Below are 8,829 nucleotides of genomic sequence, written 5' to 3'. Positions count from 1 at the left end.
CTTTATTATGGCAGCCCTAGTAAACTGACAGAAAATCTCAACATTCATTCGTTCAACAAATAGTGTCTGAACTTTTATATGAATTAGAAACTGTTCTAGGACCCTGAGGAAACAGTAGTAAACAAAACTAGTTTAAGTTCTTGTCACCCATGGACCTTATAGTCTGGCAGGGACTGAAGCAGGGGACAGATAGAAATCAAGAAAGGAAAATAAATAATGGCAAGTGCCATGAAAAAAAATAAAGTAGGGAGGGGAGGTTAGAAGTGTTGGGAGTGGGAGGAGGAGCAGTTTTCAATTTTAGATTGAGCAGCTGGGCAAGGCCCCACTAAGGATGTGACATCAGACTAAGGATCTGAGAGAAATGAGGGAGTGAGTCTTGCGGATATGTGGTTGAAGAACATTCCAGACAGGAAAAACAAGTGCAAAGCCCTGAAGCAGGTGTCTGCCTGACATATTCAAGGAGCGGGGAGGAGGCCAGTGTGCCTTCAGTAGAGTAAACACGGGAGAATAATTAGAGATGAGATGAAGGAGGTAACAGAGGCCAGTAGATGTGTGTACATGTTGAGGATCCAGTTGGAGTTATGAATCTGAAGACAGGTAAGAGATCTGGATAGGCCTGAGCAGAGTACAAAAATCTGGGAGGCACAGGTGTGTCAGTAGATTTGAAGCCTGAGGCTGCAGGAGGGCACCAAAGGAGTAAATAGGGGTAGAAAAGAGATGTGGTGAAGGTCCAAGATTTGGGTTGCTCTACAGTTTAGAAAGATGAGGAGGGACCCACGTAGACCATAGTAAATAATAAAAGGAGTGTCCTTGAAGCCATGTGGAAAAAAAGGTAGTATTTAAAGAAAGAGTAATTAACTGTCTGTATAAAATGGTGTCAAAGTGAGTCTTAACTATTATCTTTAGTAATGTGAATGTCTCATAAATTAGAAAAGAATCACTTCTATGGACATGTGGGAGTGAAAACCTACTCAGAATTAGGCTTAAGAGAGGATGAGAGAAAAGGTTTGCAATCACTGAGTACATACAATGTAAAAAGAGAAATAGGTGGTAGCAGATGGGGATTAATTATTAATTCTAAGAGAGGAGAAACAACTGCACATTGGTACGCTGAAGTGAATGATCCAGTTCGTAAGAAACAAATGGTGATACAGGAAAGAGAAGGCAGAACTTCCAGAGCCATATTATTGATTAATAAAAGGAGATGGGAAATGGGGACAGATGTAGGGAGGTGGGCAGATGATATCGCTGAGAGTTTATGGAAGTTCTCTTCTGATAGCTCAATTTTTCAGTAAAATAACAGGTAATGTCATCAACTGAGAGCAATCTAGTACAATTTCAGGGTGTTGCGGGTGGGGTGGAGAGAGAGAGAGAGAAGAGGTATGAAACAGACATTTAGAAGATTAGAAGGCTGAATGAAATAGTATGGAGTTGCTGGGTAGTGTCAATGGCCCACTCGTGGTCAATTATGAATTTAAACCAAGACCATGGAACCTAGTTTTCTCCAGCCAGGATCAGTTATGTGAATGCAGGCACAAAACAAGCAGAGTGAGTTTAACCAGGGTTGTGGTTTACCCAAATGTTTAACAAAGGAAGAGCAAGGAAATTAGGGAATGTTTGCTCACAGAATTCAAAGTGATTAAGAAAGCAAGCAAGGACATGAAGAGGATAAGAGATAGTGACACTGTAACAGGATCAATGAATTGAAGAATCAGTGAGATTCCAGGTTACTGGAATTCCTTTAGTAGAGGATGTGAGCTAAAAAGATAGAAAATGGTGTTTGCAAAGCAGGATGTCTGTAAATAAGATCATAGAGATGTTAGTTACTAAGGTCCAGGAAATACTCATGGAAGAAGGTAGGTGAGGTAAGTTGAAGAATATTGGAAAAAGGAGGTTAAGGAGCTGACACTCTAGAATATTGGACTGATCATCTACATGTACATCAGAGCCATCAAGAGTTTAATGTGAAGGAGAGAGAATGAACCAAGGAATAAAGGCAAGTGCCTCAGGTCCTCAGAAGACCGCAGTAAGAGGAGATAGCCGGTGGGTGGTATAGATTGATGACATAAGAAACTGGAGGAAGGAGGGACTAGTCTGAAGATTTCATTAAAGAACAAGAAGAGCACCTGTGCCTCCTCCCGGCCCAGTGGTATCAGGGAGGTGGGAATACAAACAGCCACATTTGAGAGGCCTGGAGGGGAAAACGGTACCTTCAGAGAGACAGGGTTCAATTAGAGGAGGTGAGTGGAAGGTCTGTCAGGGGAAAGGTTGAGGATAAAGGGGATTTGACTAATGATTGACCTTGCATTTCTGAGAGCACTAAAAAAGGGTTTCAGTAGATGATGAGGGGTAAAGAGATGGAAACACATATGGGGACAGCAGCCAACCTGCTGAGGGATGAACTGAGAGTCATAAGCTCGTGATGACAGACAAGGACAAACACAGGTGGGAGAGTGCTAATGTGAGGGAGTAGGAGATGGAGGGTCAGTCAGTCTGGGTTCAGTAAGGAAAATAGAAACCGCATATCATTTCAAGAAGAAAGGAAGTTTCTAATTAAGCTTTTTGATATAACTGTAAATTCAGTTATAAAATACTAGAGGCATTCTAGGTATTCTACCCTTTGCATGCAAAACCATAGAAATATATCACAATCAGGATGTTGATATTGATACAGTTGTAAACATAACATTAACATCTCCACAAGGATACTAAACATAGCCACACCCACCTTCTTTTTGCCGCCACCTCCTCCTTAACTCCTGGCAATCACTAACTAATCCACTCTCCATTCCTATAATTTTATCATTTAAGAATGTTATATAAATAGAAGCATATAGTATGTTACCTTTTCAGATTGGTCTTTCCTCACTCAGCATGATTCTCTGGAGATTCATCCAGGTTGTAGTTCACTTTTTTATTGCTGAGTTAGTACCCCATGGTGTAGCTGTATCAGTTTGTTAAATCATTTCTCTATTTTGAACATTTGTAGTAGCCTGATTATTGGCCCCAAGATACCAATTCCTGATCCTTGGAATCTGTTATCTTTTACAGCAAAAGAGACCAAAGATATCATTTAGGTAAAGATCTTGAGACCTGGATTATCTGAGTGAGCCCTAAAATGCAGTGACAAACATCCTCATGAGAGACAGCAAAAAACACAAGCAAAAGAGGAGGAAATGTATACACGGAGACAAGGATTGGAGTCACATAAACAAAAGCCAGGGGATGATGGCTGACACTGGAAGAGGCAGGGGACATTGTCCTGGAGTCTAGAGCCTCCAGGGGCAGCACAGCCCTGCAGACACCTTAATCTTAGCTCAGTGATTAATTTCAGTCTTCTGGCCTTCAGAACTGTGAGAGAAGACATTTCTCTTCCTGTAAGCCACTGAGCTTGTGGTAATGAGTAGGTTTGCACAGAGCAGATCCACATTCCTATCTCCCTAGTTCTTTGGACTTTTCCCTTGCTAGGGTGTCCAGTCTTTTGCCATCTCAGCTACACTGGAAGAGGAGCTATCTTGGGCGACATATTAAATGTATTGCATACAATACATAATCACAAAAAAACCTCATAATGTTTTAAGTAAATTAACGATTTTGTGTTAGGCCGTGGGTTGGACACCCCTGTTCAGAGCACGCCAGGAAAGTTCTGACATATCAACCTAGTTGAATTGAGTCATTGTTATCACCGTTTCTAGGTTCTCAAGCCAACACATTAAATAGTGTTTCCTGTGTGAGTATACCCACATCAATATATCTGGTCTCATATCATCCTTTTTGGTTTAATATCCTTAGAGTTCATTCTTACACTTATTCCCCAAACCCTTACCAATGCAAAGTGGTAATAATTTTCAACTCTTCTACGTGGATGTCTTCTCTTTGACCTGATCTTGTACTTCTGTTTGGGATACAGTGGCAACTAATTTATTTTCCAGGAATTAAAGGCGGATGGTAGGTATGGATCCTGAGAACCGATACTTCTTATGAGAGAACTGTCTTAGGTGCGGTCATGGACACCACTTTTTTTCCTGTGGGTGAAGGGGGTGGGGTAAGACTGTACCTGCAGGCACGAGAGGGGTTGCTTCTGTCAGCTACAAAAGATAAGGTGTTCCTCCCCTGAAGTAAGTTGTCATGTTTTCTGATGTTTAACCTTTGCTTTCAATTTACCTTTTTTGCTGTGTCTATACCGTGAACATCCAAACCACCAGCTCAAAACAATGTTATCCCCACCACAGCCATAGTGACTGAACGCTCAATGCCACAGCTGCTTGATCCTCCAACTCACTGTCCTCCATCATCCCACACCATCCGTGATAACTGGAGTCAATGTAAAATCACCTCTAACCACTACTGACAAGCCATTTCCCCTGGCAAGCAAGTTGTTTATCTATCAAATATGTGAGCACTCCAGTCCCAGAACTCCCCTTTCATGCTGTTTCCTGGGGCTACTCCTGGTACAACTTACTATATTTTTCAGGACTGCAACAAAACAGAGATGGCACACCGAAAAGGAGTTAAATGAAGAGGGTGGCAAGGATAAAAGAAACCTACAAGAGATGGTGAAGCAGCCTGGGCTTAACAAGACCAAGATGTTTCTACTCCTAAGAAAAAGGAAAAGTGGATCCTGAACCTCAAGATCTCTGTCTGGAGGAGAGGGCTGTGTTAGAAGCTGTGATTCAGAGGAACACAGCAGTTTCCAAACCACGGCATGGCATGAAGAGAGGCAAGAGAACAAACACCCTGATCTCTTACCCTTCCTACTCAGTTTTCTCCTAGTGGACTCTGCCACTTGCAAAAACCAACCAAGGATTCTTGTTAAGATGGTGCATGGAAGTCAACTTCCTAGGAAATCGAGCAGGGTGAAGGGATGGAGTCGATATAGAAGTGTAAAGAATATCTGGTGTAGCAGGCTCCCAACTCATGCAATACTGGAAAGGGTACAGAAAGGAAGCCAAGTGTCAACAGAAAAAATAGGGTGCTCTCAGGGCCACCGAAGTTTGGGCTTCCACTTGCCTACTGCTCAAGGCCTAGGCCAGTAGAAGGGAGGTCGTCCATCCAGCCCATGGGTTCTGTTCCAGAGAAGGTGACCCACAGAGGGGGGTATTATGCCAACCAGGCATTATGCTCTACTTCTGCTTACATAGTAAATCTTTCTTTCCAATTTTTCCACTGAAAAATAACCCTTAAAAAGTGACTATTATATACTCCTAGGCAGGAAAATTCCTCTGGAACCCCCTGCCTTTTGTTTTAAAACATGGCAAGCTTACATTCCATTACTAGTATCTGTCTTGCTTTTATTGTAAAAACCTTCTTTCCAATCACTGAAATAAAATATCTCTATTTGTCCAATTAAAATTTCTAACATACCACTGCCTATCCCTAAAGGTTATGTATAATTTCCTTTGAGAAGCCTGGGCTTAAGTGAGCTCATTGACACTGTGGCCACTTTTAAGCGACAAAGAGATCCCATTATGTTTCAATCCTACTAGGAAAATATAGGATGTGATACTCTCCACTGACTATGGACGCATACCCAAGAAGCTATACACATAAAACTGCAAGTGATAGGTTATTCCTGGAGAGAGAAGAGGTAACTAGGGGGTAGGAGATTTTATGCATCTGCAGGGAAAAATAAAAATTTGAAACTAATGTAGTGAAATAGTGTTTATGTTTGAGGTGTTGGTTACAAGTCGCTGGTTACAAGTCGCTGGTTAGCAAAAGCCACAAATAAAGGCTCCTTGATACCATCATCCCTGTCCCAGGATTGCTCATGGTTAAAAATTGGCCAGCATACCATTTAATTTAGTACAGTGGAGTTAAGGCTTTGGATTGCGGCTTTGTGGTTCCAGAACCGAATCCACTACTCAATGGGACTGTGTGGTACCAGAACCGAATCCACTACTCAGTGAAGTATGATATATGAGGTCTGTCTGGAAAAAGTCCAACCACTGTTAATATAAGAATGGTTTGTGCAACATCGATGTAACGTGGCAGCCAAGGAGAGTGGGCTGGAGTGTGCATGGTAAACAATGTCATTTTCACTGTACTGATCAGTGGGGGTGGTCAACGCCATTGAGTGAGCATCTATACTGTGTGGCTGTCACATTCAAAATGACTGAGCACGCAACAAATCTGCATCAGATTTTACATTAAGCATCAACAGTCCTTCGCTGAAAGCATTCGGATAATTCAGAAGGCTGCAGCTACGGGCAAATGATTGGCAGCTTCATTGCAACAGTGTAGCCCCTTCATGCATCATGTCTCATGAAGAAACTTTTTGCAAGACATCAAATTACCCAGGTGACTCAGCCCCCCTACAGCCCATATTTGGTGCCCTGTGACTTCTGGCTGTTCCCAAAACTTAAATCACCTATGAAAGGGAGATTGCAGACTGCGGAAAAGATTCAGAAAATACAACAGGGCAGCTGATGGCGACTGGGAGAACTGTTTTGAGGTCTCAAGGTCTCTACTTTGAAGGGGACTGAGGCATCATTGTCCTACGTACAATATTTCTTGTATTTTCGAGTTCGATCGGTAGCAGGAGCGGAGAGCGGACCCCAGAGAGTCCTGAGCAGCCTCACCGCCGCCGCCGACCTAGTTACCATCACACCCCGAGAGGAGCCGCAGCTGCCGCAGCAGGCCCCAGTCACCATCACCGCAACCATAAGCAGCGAGGCCGAGACCCAGCAGCTGCCTGCCGCCCCGCCCTCAGCGCTGCGACACCAAGACACCAAAGCCCGGCACCACCGGCAGCGGCGCAGGAGCGGCTACGCCTGCAGGCGGGGACAAGGTCATCGCAATGAAGGTTTTGGGAACAGTAAAATGGTTCAGTGTAAGAAACGGATATGGTTTCATCAACAGGAATGACACCAAGGAAGATGTATTTGTACACCAGACTGCCATAAAGAAGAATAATCCCAGGAAGTACCTTCGCAGTGTAGGAGATGGAGAGGCTGTGGAGTTTGATGTTGTTGAAGGAGAAAAGGGTGCGGAGGCAGCAAATGCTACAGGCCCTGGTGGAGTTCCAGTGCAAGGCAGTAAATATGCAGCAGACCGTCACCATTACAGACGCTATCCACGTCGCAGGGGTCCTCCACGCACTTACCAGCAGAATCACCAGAAAAGTGAGAGTGGGGAAAAGAATGAGAAATGGCAGAGGCTCCTGAAGGCCAGGCCCAAGAGCGCCGGCCCTACCGCAGGCGACGGTTCCCACCTTACTACCTGCGGAGACCCTATGGGCCTCGACCACAATATTCCAACCCTCCTGTGCTGGGAGAACTGTTTTGAGGTCTCAAGGTCTCTACTTTGAAGGGGACTGAGGCATCATTGTCCTACGTACAATATTTCTTATTTCGGTAGGGGAGGAAGCAGGAGGTGAGAAGTGACGGAGGGTGCTGGCAACCAGGGTGCGGGAGAACAAGGTAGACCAGTGAGACAGAGTATGTATCGGGGCTACAGACCACGATTTCGCATGAGCCCTCCTCGCCCAAGACAGCCTAGAGAGGACGGCAATGAAGAAGATAAGGAAAATCAAGATGAGACCCAAGGTCAGCAGCCACCTCAACGTCGGTACCGCCGCAACTTCAGTTACCGACGCAGACGCCCAGAAAACCCTAAACCACAGGATGGCAGAGAGACAAAAGCAGCCGATCCACCAGCTGCGAATTCGTCCGCTCCCGAGGCTGAGCAGGGCGAGGCTGAGTAAATGCCGGCTTACCAGCTCTACCATCACCCGGTTTAGTTATCCAACAAGAAGAAATGAGTATGAAATTCCAGCAATAAGAAATGAACAAAAGATTAGAGCTGAAGACTTAAATGCTTGCTTTTTGCCCGTTGACCAGATGACTAGAACTATCTGCATTACCTATGCAGCATGGGGTTATTATTTTTATCTAAAGACGTCTTTTTTTGGTAATGACAAATGTGTTGTTTTTTTTTTTAAATAAGCCTGGTTTTTTTTCAATACACCTTTAAAGGTTTTTAAATTGTTTCATATCTGGTCAAGTTGAGATTTTTAAGAACCTCATTTTTAATTTGTAATAGAAGTTTACAACTTGATTTTTTCAAAAAAGTCAACAAACTGCAAGCACCTGTTAATAAAGGTCTTAAATAATTAAAAAAAATTTCTTGTATTTTCTTCAAAAAAGTCTATTTTTCATATTCCATGGCTGGATACCTTCCAGACAGACCTCATAGAGCAAGTTGCTTAATATCTCAGGACTTTATTTTCCCATGAGGAAGATGAGGATGATGATAGGACCTACCATCTAAGCTTTGAGTAGAGAGAGGCTTGATAAATGTGAAGCACTTATAAGGGAAGATGGCTACTCTAAAACGGAGGAAAAAAAGAGAAACAGAGGTATGGATAGATGGAACAGACTGATGGCTGTCAGAAGAGAGTGGGGACTGGATGAAAGAAGGTGAAGGGATTAGCCGTAGAACACACGTGCGTGACCCACAGACAACAGAAGAGGGGCCAGGGCTGGGTGGAGGTGGGCAAAAGTGGTGGGGACGGGTACATCTGTAATAGTGTCAACAACAAAGAAAAAAAGTCCTAAGACAAAACTTTTATTAACTGGAGGTATGTCGAAAGGCTTTGCCAATCCAAAATTCACACACACACTGTGACTAACATTTATTTTCCCCCTGAAATGAACTCACTCTCTTCACCTTCCTTTTGAGTACTAGCAATTGTTTTCAGTAATTGGAATTGTTTTCAGGTATATTTTTGATCAAAGATGTATGTATTAGCATGAATTTATTAATCTTAGTTTTTAAATTTATATGGTAACATTTCAACCAGTGAGGGGCTACTGAGTTACCCAAATCTAA

At 43.3% G+C, this 8,829-nt stretch overlaps 1 pseudogene; it reads left to right on the top strand.

Annotated features, from left to right (window-relative positions):
* Positions 1 to 4,252: 4,252 nt before the first annotated feature.
* Positions 4,253 to 7,702, top strand: LOC129086113 (Y-box-binding protein 1-like; annotated as a pseudogene).
* Positions 7,703 to 8,829: the final 1,127 nt, after the last annotated feature.

This window comes from Pteronotus mesoamericanus, unplaced genomic scaffold (genome assembly GCF_021234165.1).
Source record: "Pteronotus mesoamericanus isolate MK-2021 breed Mesoamerican mustached bat unplaced genomic scaffold, CSHL_Meso_final scaffold_36, whole genome shotgun sequence".
In the NCBI taxonomy this organism is placed as follows: domain Eukaryota; kingdom Metazoa; phylum Chordata; class Mammalia; order Chiroptera; family Mormoopidae; genus Pteronotus; species Pteronotus mesoamericanus.
The sequence above is the reverse complement of the archived record's forward strand: the minus strand, read 5'-3'. Positions and strand labels throughout refer to the sequence as shown.